The sequence below is a fragment of the Diceros bicornis genome, chromosome 27 (genome assembly GCF_020826845.1).
Source record: "Diceros bicornis minor isolate mBicDic1 chromosome 27, mDicBic1.mat.cur, whole genome shotgun sequence".
Lineage (NCBI taxonomy): Eukaryota > Metazoa > Chordata > Mammalia > Perissodactyla > Rhinocerotidae > Diceros > Diceros bicornis.
In genome coordinates, this window is record NC_080766.1 from 42,192,173 (window position 1) to 42,211,648 (window position 19,476).

General features: G+C 49.9%; 1 protein-coding gene across 3 annotated transcripts in view; it reads left to right on the forward strand.

Moving 5' to 3' along the window:
• The first annotated feature begins 15,407 nt into the window (after positions 1–15,407).
• SLC37A1 (solute carrier family 37 member 1) overlaps positions 15,408–19,476 on the forward strand; it is a 65,993-nt gene continuing 61,924 nt past the window's right edge. Inside the window, exon 1 of one of the 3 annotated variants that reach the window (XM_058523161.1) lies at positions 15,408–15,516. The gene's annotated coding sequence lies outside the window, so the exon portion shown is untranslated. Of the gene's footprint in view, positions 15,517–15,907; positions 17,116–19,476 lie in introns of those variants that run through there. The other 2 variants (XM_058523159.1, XM_058523160.1) reach the window with 2 other exon arrangements.

A 19,476-nucleotide genomic window follows, 5' to 3' on the forward strand; every position in this document is an offset into this window, starting at 1 on the left:
AATGTGTGCTAAGTTCTGACTCTGTGCTGGCAGTGTTTTAAGGGTTTTGTATGAATGATCTTATTAAATCCTCACTATCATTTTCCCTTGGAACAGCTCAGGAAAGGCAGCCACAGAGAGGTAAAGTCATTGCTCACGATCCTAAAGTCAATGGGATTCAAACCAAGCTGTCAGACTCAAGAGCTATTGCTGTTAATCAATATACTCTACTGCCTCCCAGATTTGTGATTTAAAAGAATAACTATGGTTTTTCTGGGAGTGACTTTAAACCATCTATCAAGCAGAGAACCACTGGCCCAAAGAGCCTCAGGCTGAAAAACCCAGAAAGTGGCTTAAACAAACCCTGTTCTGGATCACATCGTTAGCAGCACAGTGCCTAGCTATTGCACAATTGTATCCCAAAATTTACAATTTGATTGACCCGTGCAAAAATCTTTCAGTCAATCTACAGTAATTTCACTACACTGCTGGTTTAGCAATTGTCCAAATAAGGCGAGATGGCAGAAACAACAGGACCACACTCCTGCAGCAGCAACTGGACCAGATTCCAAACTCCTCCTTCCAGAAAGAGGCTGCTCCCTGGCTCAGGTCAGGCAGAGAGCCTCATCCGCACTCTCCCTGTGACAGATCTGGGGAGTCCTAGTTAGACTTCCTCCCTCCAAGCTGATGCCTGACAGCACCAGACTCCCTGACCCCCAACCCCTGGGTGACCCGGAAGTGCTTGCTGATCACAGAAGCAGCGCTTTCAAACTCTGAATGCCCTCAAAACGCTCACTTAGCTCATCCTCCTCCTTTCTGCCAGGGCATGAGAGGCAAAAAGGTGAGGACCCTGGTGAAGACAGGTTTCTTCACCAGAAAAAACGAAGAAATGTTCTCCTACCTCTTAACCTTGTCAGGGAGGCACTTCCCATAATCCACCAGCAGGGACTTCCCATAATCCACTGGCAGTGGTTTCCCATCATCCCCCAGCCAGCCCTTCCCATCATTCACCAGGAGGTGCTTCCTGTCACCCGCCAGGAGGAGCTTCCCATCACTCCCCGCGAGCCATTTCCCATCATCCCCCAGCAGGGAGCTGGCGCGTGGGAGCTCATGGAGAAGGGAGGGCCGAGGCGGCAGGGCCTCGGTAAGCGGAGAGGGTGAGGGCCCACGGTTCCTCCGAGCTCCATTTCCCCCGTGAGAAATTCTCTTCTTGCCTTTCTTAAATATAAAAGAGAGAGACTCACCTGTCTCTACCTACCTGCCCCCCACTCCCCCAAAAAAAAACGACTGAAGACACCTCGGTCCCTGGCTGGCCATGGTTGGTCTGCGCAGAGGGACTGGTGAGGGTACCTTCTGCAATGGGGTTGCCCCGGGGATGGAACGCGTCTGGGAAGCCCTCCTGCAGGTCCGCTCCCGTCCTCCACGCCTTTCTCACCCACCTGCAAGCTGGGCGCCGGGTCAGCCAGGCAGTTGCCATGGCGACCGGCTGAGTCCCTGGGCTGTCCCTTCTGAACTATCCAGGACAACAGAGAAAAGGCCTTAAGAACTGAGAGGCATGGGGAAACAACAGGGTTGTTGTTTTTTAAGTTTGTAGCAACTGCTCAGATAAGCAGGGACTTGCAACAAAATGAATTCAGGCCCATCCTAACTTTGGAAATGTGAGGTTGTTTAGTAAAATACTTGTATTCTTGCAAATTGAAGTATTATGTATCTGCACACATATAAACGTACACGTATAGATATAGGTGTATAGATAGATAGATATGAAAAATACAGGAATTGCAACTTCTTTTTTAAAAATAGAGTTTTTATGGCATTTAGTAGGTAGGAGTCAGACCCGGGTTGGAATCCTAGCCCTGTTTACTTCTTTCTGAAGTCGATTTACCCATCTGTAAAGTGGAGGTGATAGTTAACCGCCCTCTTAGAGCTGTTGTGAGGTCTAAATGAGATGGTTATAAGGAGCTTAGCACACAGTAACGCTCTCGGTAAATGTTCACTATTATTATTAATAATTATACTGTTACTCATACAGTGAGCTAAGCACCTTTTGTCTATCAATAGGACTTTCAGGAAGTTTTAACTCCAGTTAACCTTAGTCATTTTCAATTGTTGTGTTTTCCTGAAGAGGATCAAACTGCCAAAGAGGGTTCAGCCAGGTAATTGTTTGTGACGATCAGAAGTTTGTCTGCGATGAACAGATTACGTTTAATGCTTATATTCATTAGCACTAAAATACATGAGGGTGGGAAGAGACTGAAGTTCCTAGAAGTATATAGACATGTAGATTCTTAAATGTAAGTAGGTATTTTAACTATTTGAGGTTACGTTTCATAAAAATGGCAACCAACAAGGAGGAAATAACCAGATACACACACACCTACCTGAGTTATGCAGTTGAATGGAAGGATATTGAGAATGATGTCATCAGAGAGGAAAGCACATTCTTTTCTACCCAGGAAGTGAGATTTTTCAGTGATGCATCAGGACCAGTGGGACAGACAGTCAGCTGGGGTGGAGACGAAAAGGCAGGAAATTGGGCAGACCCGCATTTCACGTTGGGCAACAACTCAAGGATAGAGACTGTGGTTCATCCGTGCTCCCTTCCCCCACACAGCACAGAGCCCAGCACACAGTAAGTGCTCAATCAGCGCATGCTTATCAAACGTAATGTTAGATGTCATTTTGCAGCAGAGCTGTACTTTATACAACATTTGAGAAAGAAGAAGAAAGTCAAGTTTATCAATTTTTTATTCTTCTGGTTTATTGTCTTGTTTTTTTATCCTTCTTACATTCCATTTTCCAAAGGTTGTCTCAGTACATCAGTTAAATAACTACAGCTGAGTGTGTGCTGGGTCCCTCAGTCGTATACTAGGGGGCTATGCAGAAGTGAGAAAAAAATTACAGACCCATTTGGGGAAAATTCAACATTAATCCATGCTGTTAAAAAAGTTACCAAAACTATGATACCATGGGGCTGGCCCGGTGGCCTAGTGGTTGGGTTTGGTGCATTCCACTTCAGCGGCCCCAGTTTGGTTCTGGGTGCAGACCCTATACCGCTCATCGGTGGCTATGCTGTGGCAGCGACCCACATGCAGAGTAGAGGAAGACTGGCAGCGGATGTTGGCTCAGGGCAAATCTTCCTCAGCAAATACAAAACAAACAGAAAAAACTCTGATTACCTTATTGACTACATGTTAGTCCCTCATTCTAAAATGGACATCACTCTTCCCTACTGGTGGGTATATGAGGTTGGTTCTACTTTTCATATCACAGATGACCTTGCTATGGCCAGTGGTCGTGGGGGGAGATCCCATGGTACAAGGGGCTGCACATTCTGTCCTAAGGATGGATCAGGTTCTCCAAGGAAGGGACAGGGGAGGAGGCTGCAAGCTGAGCAGCATGTCCACTCTTTTCCCAGAGTAAGGCTCGCCCTGCCCAACTTGCAGGAAGGTCATGAAGATCAAAAAAGATAATGAGGGTGAAAATGCTCTGGAAATGCCAGATGCTGTAGAAATGTAATGTGTATATTTAACCCAGGTTTTTAAATCATTGATTATATAATATTTGATGCATACAGAAGTACATATGTTCACATATGTCTGTGATGTAGCAAAGTAACACAGTGAACACTTGTGAACCCATTCCCAAAATAAAGAAATGAGTGAATAAATGAATAGAATCACTGCGACCATGTGAGTGCATAGATCTCTGTCCACACCTCAAATCCAGCTCATAGAATTCAGTTATATAGAGTTAGGAGTTACTGGGCCAGTGGGGAGCAACATTACAACTAAATGCGTACTACTACATTGCCTCCTAGAATGCCGGCCCGGCCCCACCGTCTCCAGCAGAGTGAGTGAAACCCGCTGCTCCCTCACCTACTGTAAGTCAATTTTCTTCTTTGCTTATTTGGTGGGCAAAATACCATCTCACGGTGACTTGACTTTGTATTTCCTTGATTATTTCTGAGAATAAGCACTTTTCCCCAAAGGCTTATTCTTCATCTTCATTGACTATTGTTAATTATTTAGATCCTTTTTCTACAAGACAACCTCATTTAACTGTGTATGCTGTTCCCTCTTTCTGAAATGCGATTCCCATGTTTCTCTACCTGGTGAACAGTTCTTTAATACCTTCCTCGGGTGTAACCTCCTCAGGCCACCTTTCCTCACTGCTTCAAGCCCCTTCTTGCCATCCCTCTGGCAGTGCCTCTCTTGCTCTCCCTGCACAGGGGTGACTTGTGTTTCTGGGTCAGCCTCCGTAAGTGCCCCAGGGCCTTGACCCCCACTGTCTAGCACAGAGCCTGACACATAGTTGAGGCTCAGATTATTAAATATCACTAAATGCCTGGCAAGTTGGGAAAATACAGTAAAGTGTAAAGAAGAAGGTAAAGGTGAGCAATAACCTCACCTCCCAGAGGTAGCCACTACCAGCATTTTGGTGTGAATCCTTCCAGGCTTTTTAAATGCATATGTGTTTATACTTAATCGGAGTCATTTCATTTATCACTGGCCATTATCAGGTACCATTATATGACGAACATGTCAAAACTTCTTCAAAAGCATTTTGAAAGACTGAGTAGTATTTCACCTTAAGGATAGACCAAAGTTATCTTGACTCAGTCAAGTTTGATAAAAGAGTGAATGGAAATGTTCAGTGCACATTTGAAGGAGGTAGGGACGTTACTGAAGGAAACTGTACCTCATGTGTTATTAGGAAAATATTGTTTCAGGTGTGTTTTCTGGGAGCCTCATTCACCCCTACTCTGCGATGACCGCTAGAAGCCGTCCTCTGCTCTGGGCACTGGCCTCTCCTCTTACGGCTCCAGTGGCACACCTGCTTGTTTGTGTGTCTTTCTCCCCTCCCCACGCTTGGTTTTTAATGACCTAGCTGCTAGGACAAGCCTCTAAGCTGTTGTGGACTAAACACAGTGGTCAGGAGAGCTGAACGAATCAATCCCCCCACCCCCACCCCCCGCCGCCCGCCACCTACAGAGAGGAGAGCTGGGAAGGTTTTAAACCAGGCTGGTAGTTTCAGGTTTCCTAGGACTGGCATCGTGTCCTCTGAGCACTGAGATCTGGCACTGAAAAGAACCGGCCACACTAGGCCCCTGGCAACCACCTCCGGCGGTGCTGGAACTCATTGGCTTAGCGCTGTTTATCTGTGGCACTGGGACAGGGTCTCAGTGCAGGGACCCTAAACGTTTCCCCACTGAACAAGAATGGAAATGTACAAACATCTATTAAGCAAGCTTAGTTAGGCGAAGAGAATTTCATGTCACCAGTGCATTCCTTTGCTTTGATTATTTCCCTTAGCGTGTTCTGAATGTTGTTTGATTCATTGAATTACAATATCAAAAAAATGCATGATTTTTTTGTTTTTTTTTGTGAGGAAGATTAGCCCTGAGCTAACATCTGCCAATACTCCCCTTTTTGCTGAGGAAGACTGGCCCTGGGCTAACACCCTTGCCCATCTTCCTCTACTTTATATGGGACGCCGCCACAGCATGGCTCGACAAGCTCGTTGGTGCGCACCTGGGATCCAAACCGGCGAACCCCGGGCCACCGCAGCAGAGCGCGTGCACTTAACTGCTTGTGCCACGGGGCCGGCCCCCAAAAAATGCATGATTTTTTTTCTAAAAGAGTTTTAAAATTGTTTAAGTTAAAACCGGAAAATCTGTAACATATTAAGGATTTGGGGCCTTTTTAGGTTATGTGGCTTGAGGTTCTCTGTATTTTGTACCAGCTAGATGGTGAGCTTCCTGCAAATGGCACCTGTCCTAGTCATCTTTGTGACAGGGACAGTGTCTTACAGATTGAAGTGCTCAGTGACCCTACATTAGAGGAGAAGAAACCGAGGTACAAGGAGGTTAAGGGACATTCCCAACGTTACACGTGTAGTTAAGTGCTAGTGTCAGGACAGCAGTGGCTGTGGGCAGTAAGAGGACTCTGCTGTACACTTGTGGGGAGAATGTGGACAGGCTCCACTCTGATGCTCCTCAATTAAAGTGGCACTTCTGTGTCCTCTCACAGATGCTCCTCCCTTTGCCAGCAGAAGGATAGCTGTGAAATAATCCAGAGGAACTTTGTAAGCATATTTTGTTTTAAAACCTCTATGAACTTTATGCCATATAACCAAACCTTACCAGGATGGATATGAGAGGCAAGGATAAAACTCCATTTTTAGAAGAAAATGGCAAATCAACAAAATAAGCTGACGAAAGGGCCTTCATAGTTCTCTATTACCCCAGCTCCTAGTATATGTCCTAGAATTGTTACATACTCGTACAGATTTGCTGTGCTCGCCAGTAGTCGGCGTAGCCACAAGCATCTGTGCACTGACTCACAGTTCTGAAGGACACTCGTCAATGAGTCATTCAGCAAGAAAGATTCACAGAGTGCCTCCGGTGTGCCAGGTGTGATTCCAGGCGATGAGGATTCATTGATGGACAAGACAGGTAAAAAAGCCTGTGCCCTCGTGGGGCCTGCATCCTAACACCTGACTTCCTCACCCTCACGACAGCCCAGGAAGTCACAGTAGGAAAACTGGCACGCAGGGGAGTAAAGTGACATTCACAGGGTTCCCAACAGTCAGTGTGAGTCAAGATGTGCACCTGCATCTTCAGATTCCAGGTCCCCAGCCCTTCCTGCTAGGCCGCTAAACACTGCGGGATCACAAGTGGTGTTAAAAAAGATCATCTGAATGACAGTAACAAAAAAAATCATGGCCAGTAAACTGCATTTATTCTTGAATTACACAAGTCTATTTTTAGAAAGGATTTCAATGATAAGGATTAAAAATGAGTGGTGTCAAGCGCAGGAGTTAAACAATAAGTGAACTAGAAAACGGAGACCAGGGCCAAGCCTTCCTCGGACCATGGTGCGTGCCGAGGTCATTAGAGCAGGCCATGACAGGGAGCTGGCTTCGGGCAGTGTCACCCCTGGTGAGTAGGGTCGATTCAGCTGACTGTGCACAGAGCCTCCCCGTGCAAGGCCAGACCTTCCCAGGCTCCGTGTTGGCTGGGAAAAGACGGGCACCCCTGGTAAGCAAGACCACTAAGGTTTGGTGAAGAGAACAAGAGTAGTTGCCTTCTCCCATCAGGCTGTTAGCATATTGTTTAAGATAAAAGTACCCTCTCTTCATTGCTCAGGCAACAAGGGAGCCCGAGGGGAGGGTGAGCTCGGCTGCCAGGATGGAACTCTTGGCCGAGGGAAGTGTTCAGTGCATTCAGTGCAGCCTCTCTACCAGCTGCACTTTGGTTAGGATGCTGTTACTCCCCAAAGGCACTTGGCGTCTCCTCAGCAACCACTCTCCTTACCACAGGTACAGAAGAAAGATCTCTCCTGGGAAACATTGCCTGGGGGCTAGAAGCAGGAAATTTGCCCACCTGTCTTACACGGGTAGTTTGCCGATGGCCGCCCTTGTAAATACACAGTTTCCTCCGTATTATTTCAGGACACTGGCAAAGCTCCTCTCCCCAGAATGTGCCCCAAAGTCACAGATCATAGGCTCTAAAATCCTACCACTGACCAGCCATTACCTACACAAAGCACAGCCTTCTATCTGTTTTTTTTATTACATTAATGTTTATTTTTATTTTATTTGAAAATACACGCCTATAGTTTTAAAATCCAATAGTACCGAAAGGCCAGGCCTTGTCTCTTGTACTCCTCACCTCACAGCCCAGAGGTGACTGCTGTCACTCTTAGCCTTCTCTCCTGGTCGCCTCACCGTGGTTCTAAAGATTACGCATACACTGCAATTTTTCTGTCCAGTTTGGACCTCTTCTATGCCCTGTTGTTTTGGAGATGAGATCTAGCTCTCTGACATCCCCTGCCACTTCCCCTGACCCAGTAGGACCAATGGATACCCCTCAGGGTATCAGTCACCCCCTGAGGATAACTCTGTAAACGTTGTTCAAGGCTCTCGCCTGGGCCCTTCCCACCCAGGAGGAGAACCTCTGAGGGAGACGGAGCTTTCATACGTGAATCAACGAGGGTCAAATCAAGAGTCCTGCCACCTGAGGTGGGGCCGGGGGCCTGGGCGTCTCCTCTCTGGGCTCCTGTGGGGTCCGGCAGGCCTGCTCCTCCACACTTGATCAGGCTACGGCTGCTTGGCGTAGGGACTCTTGTCTGCCTGGAGTATAGGACATGCTTAATAGTGGGAGGCTATTCTATTCGTTATCAACAACATTCGTGATTGAACAAAAATCACCCTTGCTCACTGGTTAGCTGCTGGAATTCTTGCTTTCTGATCAGTAGAGATAAAATGCAGCTTCTCTCTCCACGTTAAGTAAACAGATTCTGATTTTACCTTCCCTTATCTCTCTCATAATGTTTAATGCTTTTATGCTTTCTTAGCTTGAGGCATTTTCTCGAGCTCTGAAGCCCAGTATCCTCAAAGCTCTCTTCAGGGAGACCTCAGCACCCCGGCACCTCCCCAGGGAAGGTCCGCTCCTCACCTAGATGGCACACTCGCCACCCCTCGTGGTTTCCATGGAGACACAGAGCTCCTGGACAGAAGGTCGTTTGTTTAAAATCTGATTTCTCGTTGCAGCCCCAGCTCCTAGCACAGGGCTTATTCTGCACGTAGCAGGTTGTCATTCTTAGTGCCTCTCTCGCATGAAGGACCAAACCTCCCAGTAGGTGTGAGTTGTCCCTTCTTCTCACCTCACAGCCCAGAGGCTGTCACTCTTAGCCTTTTCTCCTGGTCGCCCTTAAGACCAGGGAAAAGGGGTGACTCCACTGCAAGTTGAGGGGATGCCAAAATCTGACCCTTCACCTTGGATCTGTCCACCTGTGTGTCCTCTCTCAGCACCCACTTGGCTGGCAGACACACACACCATCAATGGCACAGATCGGCACCGAGAGATGTTCTTTCTCTCATGACCTTCCGTCATCGCCTGCAACACCTGCTGTCCTCTAGTTAGTGTTCTCAGTGGCTACCCTAAATCCTCTCGATTTTCCTCAAATGCCAGAGGCCACCTCCACCCTTTCAGCAACTGACTTTACCTTCTGCAACAGAAGGAAAATAGACAGGAACTCTCACCTCATGCCTTCCCACCTGTAAGTTATCTCTGTCTACACCGGCCCTTTTCCATGTCCCTCCTCCATCCTAGGGCTCATTCTTCTTCACATGTTTTGGATTCCTTGTCTTTCTAGCTCTGAAGGGATGTGTATCCTGTAAGCACATAGACCCCTATCCTATGCAGGCCCACTCCCGTCCTCTCTCCTGACTTCTGTGGGACCTGGGCCTCCTTGGAGAAATGGCTGATTCCAGGTCTGGGAGGGAGGAGGTGTGAGATGAGCTCAGAACATCTTGTCACACTAGACAGCAAGGACACTCTCAAAGGTCCCAGGCTCAGATCAGAAGGACTCAGGAGCCAATTAGAAGAGGCTCCCACTGGCCAAAGATGGGCCGATGAGATTCAGTAAGGAGAGTAACGGCGGTGGAGCCAAACACATCAGCTGTGACTCCATCCACTGGTGCATGTGATAAAAAAGAAAAACAAAAGAAAACTCACTGACAACTTTGGAAGAATACTAGGAAACCAACTCATTATCTGAAAAGTGGTAAATAAAAGAAGGAACTCCGCATTATCCTGCCTCCCCTATCTGAACTCACCTGAGAGTTAACTGACTGATGAGGGGAAGTTTCTCTCTATAGAAGTCTACTGACAAATAAACAAAAAGAAAGCATGAAATTGGGATATCACCATCTTACAACTTCTGTGAATCATACTTCTAATGAATTACTGAACTTAGGCAAGGAGTATCTCATACCGCAGAAAGAGATGGCCAGACACTATGTGCCTCGCAACCTTGAATCTACCCGAATCTCATCAAGCCCTGACCTGACCTCACTGCCAATTTCAGGAACTACGGGGGCAAAAGAACATGTTAGACCATGTCATAAAGAGAGAGTCAGCACCATGCAGAGTGTAGGAAGCTCTGCAAGACAAACAGCCTGGTCTCTGCAGCCACACGACAACAACAGATTGCTCAGGGCAGAGAGAGAGAGATGCAGGGAAAATCTCAGATGGAGAGACCTAGAAGACACATCCAGCAACATGTGTGTGGACTGTTTGGATCCCCATTTAAAAACAAACAAAACTGAGAGAGCGAGAACATTTATAGGTCAGGGAAGTGAGAACACGGGCTGGATAGCTGATGCTATTATGGAATGATTCTCCTTTGGGGGAGCCATGATGATGATATTGTGGTTATGTTTAAAACCGTATCTTTTAGAGATACGTACTGAACTTTACAGATGAAATATTATAATGTCTGGGATTTGCTGCAAAATAATCCTGAGGCAGGAAGTGGGTCGAAACAGAGAGGAAACAGAATTGGCTATGTATTGATAACTGATGAAGCTGGGCGATGGGTACACGGGGCTTCATTATAGTGTTCTCTCGACTTGTGTATTCGCTTGAAAATGTCCATACGTTAAAAAATATCCTTCTTCCTTCCCGAGTCCCTCTCCAGCTTTGGGCCCTTCTCTCTCCTCCCCAGGCACAGCCAGCCTTCTTGAAGTGGCTGTCTGCTCCACGCTGCCTCCTCTTCCTCACTCCCCACTCAATCTTCGACCCACAGCCCACCCACCCCGCCCCACCCTTGTGGAAGCTTCTGCTGTGATCTGGGTGAAGCCAGGAGACCTTGACTTCTTTGCAGCATTGACTCTGCTGCCCACTCCCTCCCTTTCTAGAATGGCTGCCTTCCCTGCGTTTCTTGGACATCCACTCTTCTGGGTTTTCCCACTACTCCCTCCACAGCTTCTAGCCCCTCCTCCCTGCCTGGCCCTTAAATGTTGACACCCCTGGGGCTTCAGTCTTAGTCCTGCCTGGGCAAGCTTTCTACTCCCCTGCTGTCAATTGCTGTCTGTACCAGGCCTCCCTGGCCAGCCCAGGATTCTTCCAGAGACTCCAGACCCACACCTCCACTGAGAGGTCCCCCAGGAACCAAACACTCAACAGGTACAAATAAATGCCTTGCCCCAGCCCCGCCCCCAAGTCTGTTTGTGCTTCATATGTTCCCTTTCTCGAAGAGGACTCCACCATCCTCTCGGCTGCCCCAGCCGGACACCTGGGTGTCATCCCCAGCTTCTCCCTAGCTTCTCCCTCTCCCTTGCCCGCTTTCTCTCACCTCCTAGACCTTTGTCAGATCTGTGCTCCCCAACAACCGTCATCTCCTGGGGCCTGGATTGCTGCAGGAGCTCTCAGCCCCTGTGGGCCCTCCTCTCTCCACCTTCCCTGCATCCTCACCCCTCCTCAGCCCAGCCTGCAGCATGCCTCGGGCGCCTTTGGACACACTGTGCTCCCACTGCAGGGACCGAGTCCCTTCTCTTCCCCGTGTTCTTGGCCAATGCCTTGTGTGCTCCTGAGATGTCACCTCCAGCACCGTCCAGTCTGGGTTAGGTGTCCCTCTCTTGCACCTGTGTCTCCCATTGTGACGTGTATCCCTGTGTTGTGATCACTGGTTACCGTCTGACATCTTCAGTAGCCCGAAGCTCTTTGAGGGGAGGGACCGCCTCACCGCCTCTGTCCCTGTGGTCCCCTGTGCTGCAGTGTGTCAGTGGGGCTCCCTCAGCCTCCCCCTCCCTGGTGGGTTGGGTCAGTGGGAGGGCAGGAGGAGAGGTCAGGCTGTTTACTCCCCGCCCCTTCCCTGCTGGGCTGTAACTTGGGGTAATTTGGCAGCACCTGCTCGTCTATCAAAGCCCTCCTCCTGTCCAGCACCTCCTCCTCCAGCCTCAGCTCTCCAAGTCCTGCCAACTGTGCGCTCCCCTGGCCTCTTCAGGCCTAGGGTGCTAACAATTCCCTGATGTTGCTAGCCTGCAGCTGCATCCCCTTATTAAGTTCCCTATGACCTGCTCGAACTTATGTCCTAGCCCTGCAGTGGGTTAAATAGTGTTCCCTCCCCAAATTCATGCCCTTCCCAGAACCTCAGAATGTGAGCTGCCTTATTTGGAATAGGGTCATTGCAGATGTAATGAGTTATGTGGAAGTCCTGCTGAAGTAGGATGCACCCTAAGTCCAGCATGACTGGTATCCTTGTAAGAGGGGAGACACAGGCACAGAGGGAAGCCGATGTGAAGGCAGACACGCAGGGAGATGCCATGTGATGACAGAGGCAGATAAGAGCAATGCGGCTACAAGCTAAGAAACACCAAGGATTGCCAGCAACCCCAGAGGCTAAGAGAAAGGCATGAACAGATTCTTCCCTGGAGCCTTGAGAGGCACATGACCCTGCCAGCACCTTGATCTCAGACTTCTGGCCTCCCTGCAAGACCATAAATTTCCATTGTTTTCAGCTACCCAGTTTGGGGTACTTTGTCACGGCAGCCCCAGGAAATGAATACAAGCCCCTTCCTCATGCTCACTTCAGTGTCCCTTTGAGGGGACTGGCCTGTTCTTGCCATACACCTTCTTTTTTTTTCTTTGAGGAAGATTGGCTCAGAGCTAACATCTGTTGCCAATCTTCCCCTTTTCTCCTTTTTTCTCCCCAAAGCCCCCAGTACATAGTCGTATATCCTAGTTGTAGGTCCTTGTAGTTCTTCTATGTAGGACACCGCCTCAGCATGGCTTGATGAGCGGTGAGTAGGTCTGCGCCCAGGATCCGAACCGACAAACCTTGGGGCGCCGAAACAGAAGGCGCAAACTTAACCATTACACCACCGGGCTGGCCCCACCACACGCCTTCTGCTCTGTGAACTCTTCAAAGGCCGGGGCACCCTGTTGACTTTGAGGCCTTGGTGCCCAGCACGGGGCTGGCCCCCACAGGCACCCAGTAAACATCCGTTGGATAAGAGGGAATGTGCCTCTTATTTGGTCTGTTCCTCTTTTACTGAAATACTTTTACTGAAATAAAATCAAAACAGATTCAAAGCAAGCATGGAAGTTCCAGGGTAAAGCAGAGGCCCACCCAGGCAGGTACGCTCAGCTGGCAGCTGCAAGTCCGGGCCCCGTGGGCTCATCTCTCTGGACCCCTGGCCATCAGCTGTGTCAGCGGCAGCCCAAGGGCACACCTCCACCGTCCTGGCATACTTCGTCAAGACTTTGAAACTGGATATGAAAAGTTCAACTGGATTGGAAACTCATTCGATTCTCACAAGAAATTTTAACATTACATGTCAATGAAAGAAAAGGAAGAGTTGTTAAATTCTTTAAATATAATTTCAACTGTTGTAAAATTTGTGTGATTGTAAAAAATGGCTTTAAGTTATCTACTTGCACAAAGACAGTGTCTCGATGGTGACGTCCCAGTTGTCCCCTCTGTCCCGAGCCTGTGTGCAGCCGTTTCAAGCATAAAACATGGTATGTTCATCAGTGCAATCACATTTTCATTTCAAACTGTGAACTGTTTTATTTGGAAGTTTCACATATTTGCTGTCTCTCTAATAAGTAAGTTTTTAAAATGTTTCTTATAATCATATAAAAGATTAATATAAAAAGATTCATATTTTAATCTTTATAAACTTAAAAGATAAATATTTTCAGCAAATATTATCATTTTCCGTGTGAGAAAATGTTGTGAAAAACGTTGGGAGACCCTGTACCGTGTCCTCCTGCATTCGTGCATGCAGTTGGAAAACATGGATGAGTGCCTCTGAGACAGGGCACGATCCCTCTGGGGGCCAGGAGATGGAGTAACAAATCACTAGGACCAATTCCTGTGGTAAGACAAGATAAAGAGGTTTCTGCAGTGCCCCGGAAACGCAGTGAAGATTGCCTGAGAGAAAGGAAAACTGGACCTGGTCTCACTAGGAAAAGCCGGGATCAGGAGGGCCAAGGAGGAAATACCAACGTACGAGGAAGCACACGTCTTGGAAACTACAGAGCAGTCCTGAAGCTTCAGGCGTGAAGCTGCAAGGTGGGTCAGGCCTTGTGTTCCAGCTATTGAGGGGATGGGTCTCATTGCTGATCCGGTGGGGCATCTTGAAGGGTTTTCATCAGGAATGACAGGATCCGATCTGCCTTAGGAGGGCAGCTTGAGGCAGCCGGAAGAACGGGTTGTGTGAGGGAGAGCTTGGAAGTGGGGAGACTGAGTGCCAGAGGAGGTCGGCGACTTGGAGAGAGATGGGAGCCAGACTGGGCTGGTTGGGGATCGCTGGGAATGGAAAGTGAGGAAAGGGAGGAGAAGGAACTGGCAGAGGAAGTGGAGTCCGCGGAAGGAGACCTGGCCGAGGGAGAGAGAAGTCAGGACGCCCGAGGCCACCTCACTTGCAGGATGAGGGGGCCCAGCTGACGTCCTGTGGCTGAAACTTAGGGCCACAGTGAGGCTGGCAGGGGTCCTTTCTGCATGGAGAACGCTTCTCAAAAGCCTGCGGAAGTGGTGCATTTGACACTACCACTCAGCAAACAGAAAAGGACATCGGGGTGTTCCAGAAACAGAACAGGACAGGCCCCAGGGGGAGACTGTGAGGCCAGGTAGGGGAGGAGAAAGCCTTCTCCAGGCTGGCCTGAGGGGTGCTGTGTGGGGCAGGTCACCATGCCTGCCCCAGCGACCATGCATACAGACCTCTTCGGGCATTTACAGCCCGACCTTTGATTGGTTTTAGCCTCAAGCATCGTTTCAACCAGGGCAGGCTTCTTCCTGGAGTTTCCTTTCATAATGTGTTTTCTGCCTCACTCCACCCTTTCGGGGAGGTGCTCTTCTGGGAGCGGGGCACCTGGCTGGGGTTGGATGCTGAGTGTCTACTGTGGGTGCTCTGGGGGTACCCTTAGGAAAATAATCAGGCCCTTTTCAGGGGCTGCCCAAGGTCAATTTTTGGCAAGAAGTGGGAGTGCGATTCAGTGGTGGATTATTCCTGGGGTAAAATGAGAACTCTGTGGTGGCACCAGCAGGAGTGCCTTCAATGCAGGTGACCTGGCCAGGCTGGGCTTCTCCAGCCTATCTATGTGAGCTGCATCCTCACACGCTTACAGGTGTGATAAAAGATGGTTCCACACAGCCTGTCTGTGGGCCCCATTTTCACTTAAGAGAATGCTGGTTTCATGATCCTGACCCTCGAGAAGGAGTGATAGGAATAAAGGCCCTCTTTAGCGCTGGTCCTTCCTGGGGGCCGCATCACTTTGCTGCTGTTGGGTAAGACCTACCTTGAGGACAAAGGCCCATGGGGAGCTCCCTGTTGGCCAATGGAGAACATGCCAGTAAAAGCCCGTGCGCCCGCCGGCAGGTGCAAGGACACAGGACCGCCCAGAAGAATTCTGAGTGGGTGATGGCCTGGGGGCCCTAATAGCTGGCAGGCGAACAGCGCCACTCCGCGTGGGGGCGCCCCTGTCCGGCGTCCCCAGGGCTGTTGAGGACCCTGCGGGCGCTCCGGGGCCCGGGGAGGACCGCAGGAAGACGCGGGAGGACGGCGGAGGGGATGAGCGGGAGGGGGAGGGGCCGAGGCGCCCGCCGCCGCCCCGCAGGCCACGGGAAAGTGAAAGGGGCGGCGGGGCCGGCGGGGCCTCCGCGCGCCGCCCCAGGAAGTCGCGAGCAGGAAGCGCCCGCGGCGGCCGGGCTCGGCTGCGGTGCGCGGGCCTGGGCGGCGCAGGTGAGGCGCGGGGACGGGGACAGGGCGGGGGGAAGCAGCGCGGGGACCCCTCCCCACCTCCCCCACCTGCGGGGCCGCCGGACGCTGGCGCCGCGGCCGCGCAGCACCTGCCACCGCGGGCGACGAGAGGGGACGCCGGGGGGCGCCCGCTGCCCCACGCTGGAGGGGCGCCGCGCCCGCGGGGCCGGGTGCCTGCGCTCTGCCGGCTGCTCCGCCTCCGCGCGTCTTTGTGCTGGTCCTTGGCGGGGGCCGGGCGGTCTTGAGCTCTCCGTGCCTTCGGGAAGTCTTTGGAATGAGGGGACTAGAGGAGCGGCCGGGCGCCCCCGCCGGCGGCCCCGGACCCGGGCGGCGCGGGGATCCCGGGCATGTGGAGACAGGGGAGCCGGTGCTGGGCCGGCCGCCGCCCACCGGAGCCCCGGGAGGGGCTAGCCGAGCTGTCCTGCCCCGCCCCCTCCCGGGCCGCGGTGACAGCGGGGGGTCTAGAGACCCGGCAGGAGGAGCCCCGCGCGTTGTCCGCCGCTCGGGGGACGTGGGCGTGCCCGCGGGGTCCGCCTCCTCCGGGGACCAGCCGCTGGGGAGGAGGCGGCGCGAAAAGCCACCCGGGAGGCTCGGAGCGCCAGCACCCTGGGCCTTTGGGTTGTTTGTTGAGCAGCTGGTTCCCGGAGCCCGTGAGCCTCCCGGGCAACACGAGTGACAGCGACTTTCTGGATGTATAGGGCTTAAAGCGCCGGAGAGTCCCCCAGCCGCCCGCCACCAACCATCGGGCTCTTCTTCCCTCCTTCTCCCACTTTCCTGCCCTCCCAACCGCTGCGGCCATGCTGCAGATCCTGGTGACCCAGTGACCGAGGCGATGTGGTCATGATTTGCATTTGAACGGAGGATTCGGGAAGGTCCCTTACCCCATGCCCAGGTTTGAATTTCTAAAGGTGGAATTCCAAAGCCTGCCTTTCCTGTAGTCTCCCAGAGCTCACTGCCTGGAAGTGCCCGCCTGCCCTTGAACTTAGGTTGTGGGAAGTTGCTCGAGTCGGTAACTATATTAGATTTTCCCTCATTGCTCCTTCGTTAATCTCTTTCTAGGTGAGGCTTGAAACCCCAGCTCTAGACCTCCATGTTTCACCCTGCAGTTTTGGAAATGCATTTGCAGGTTCTGTTTTGTGCAGACCATCTGTGATGTTGTTTGTTAGTGGGGAAAGGACAGTGGTACAGATAGAGGATTCCTCTTCCTATTTAAGCCACAGGAAAGAGATAGTGGCCATTGCCATTAATCTTCAATATTGGGTAGAGCCTCTAAAGCACAAGCCAGAGAAAGTATTTTCCCTGTCAGCCAAAGTATTCCCTCTCAGCCAAAAAAAAAAAGTTTGAAAACTTTTGGGGGGACGTGCATTTACCACCCATCTTTGCCTTAAAGTAAGATCTACTTTAAAAACTTTGTCTTTAAGTAGGTTATTTAAAATATGCAGGGGGCTGCTTTGCTCATTTACAACAGCGCTTCAGTTCTGGAAAGACCCTTTCCGTGGTACTTTTGCCAGCTTTCAAGTCTCATTATTTTCATCTCCGAAGAGTACACCGAACTGTTGGAGGCTGATAGACCACCAAGTGGTGGGTCTGAGGGTGGGGCTCGATGGTGCATATTGCCCTCCTAGATGACGAGGTTGTGCTTTTGGGTAAGATGGGTGTAAAAACATGCATTTCACAGATTTAATGGAGATGCTGTGAGGGGGTGTCTCTGAAGTTGCTATCTTTGACGGTATAATGAAACCAGATATTCTGACACTTCCCTACTGGGGTGGTGAGTTCCAGGGGTGCCTATAAAGATCGATTTTTTTTTTTAAGTGTGTTTTCTTTTTATGTACTTGGGCTGTGTGCCAAAACCAGGGTTTAAACCAAGCGATTTGCTGCTGTTCTGCTGCTCTCTCTTTGGAGAGAATGGGCTGGAGGAAGAGACGTGAGAGGGAGGAGGGGACTGAGGGAAACTGGACCAACCTGAATTTGCCCCACAGAGTGGAGCTGAGCCGGGCAAGCCGCCTACCTCATTGTTCTCTGAAGTGAGCGTGCTGCCTCTTCCCCAGGCAGGTCACAGGGCTCACAGGAGAGCTCGTAAGTCGTTACTGATGACCCAGAGGTCTGGACCAGCTGTCAGTGGAATGGTTGTCAGTGGGCACTGCCCAGGCTTTGGAGGAAGGGGCCTTGTTAAATGGATCTCTTAATACCTTACATGTAGAATCACTGTCTTGATCCATCTTAATTGCACCTGCTGTAGAATTTATAGCACTTACCTTCACCCGTTTTACAGGGGGAAGAACCTGCATTGTTTTAAAAGGAAATCGAGATTTTTTTCTCAGCTGATTTTCCAGTGTCTCCTGGATTTTTTTTTTTTTTTTAGTTACAGATTTTGCCAGAATTGACTTGAAGTTTGTTGATTAATTGATTCAGTAGATGGCAATAGAATATTTCCAGACAAGCTGTGCCGAGAGAAGCAGTGTTTGGACAGAGGAAGAAATTTGGATTCTGACTATCCATTTTCAGGCATCGTAAAATTTAAACCAAATCTTTTACTTTGAAGTCATCATCACGAAATTGTTTCTTAAAGTATGTTTAGGCCCAAACAGGAGCCCACTCATTTTGAGCAGAGTTTTAGTAAAATATTTTTTAAATCTAGAGATTTGAGCAAAATCAGTTTTGAAGCATGAATTTGTGGAAATTCCTTCAGCACATCTCTTGAGCACTTGCTCTGTGCTAGGTTCTGAACTCGGTGATGGGAAGGGGGCAGTCACCTGTAGTCCTGGGCCTTCCTCTCCTGAGTTCGCAAGGAGAGTGACACCAGCTGCTGCCTATTGAGCGTCTCTACGTGCCTGGCTCAGTGCTAAGGGCTTTCCTTGGGTTATCTTATTTCCTCTTTATGACAACCCTGAAAGATAGGGGCCATCGTCCCTGTTTTTTAGCCAGGGAAGGTAAGGGAGCAGCAAGTTTCAGTGACGTGCCCAGGATTACCCAGCCCGAGGTCAGCCGTGGGGGCAGGGGGCACTCCAGGTGGAGTGAACAGCTGTGGCAGGAGCACAGATGTGGTTCTGGCTGGAGCAGAGGGGGCCTCACTGCCTCCCTGAGAGAAGATGGAAGGGATGGAAGCTTGGCGAGAATCTGGAATTGTTTTCTAAAAGTTAGTATTGAAGAAGGAGCATTTTTTGAAAGCTCACTCTGGAGGGAGGGCAGGAATGAACGTGGGGAACCTGTTCTAACTAGGAAGACACGGGCAATTGGGAATATAGTTTAATTCCTCCAGATCTGGCCTATTTGCTATTACTTGTCTATTACTTATCCCAAGGAAGTTGTTTGAAGACATTAAATAAACTTTAGCTTCTTTAAATAGAGATTGTCTTCTCAAAAGTAGATTTCTTTAAAAAATTACATAACCTGGAATTTTCTATAAGTATTAAGATAGAACAATTCATGCTTCTGTGTGCACTGGGTACTGCATTATTTAATGCATTGGTCCAAAATATTTCTTGTCGCCAAGCATAAAAGAGAAATACAAAAATAACAGAAGTGTTTTTTCACAAGAAACTGAAAAATAACACAATAACACAAGGTTGACTTTGGGACAGAAGACGAGGCCTGCCTGGTGTGCGGGGGCCCCTCATTGGCTCTAAGGCCTCCTCACCCATTCCTTCCTGTCTTGCTCTGCCTTCAGCCCTGGCTTCAGACTGGGGTCATTTTCCATGACCTCTGAGGTAACCACAGGAGATGAGACACGAAGAGGCAGATGTGAGATGAAGTTCATTCCCACAGCATTAGATGCATTTCGATTCAATTGCAAAGCCGCAGTTAAATGATTGGTTTGATGACCTGCCACCTTGTCCAGGCCAGTTCCTTTCTGTTACTGCGGCTCAAACGTGGTCTGGTCCACAGTGGGTGGGGCTGAGCATGTCCGGTTCCCTGGCATGCTCTGGTAATTGAGCACAT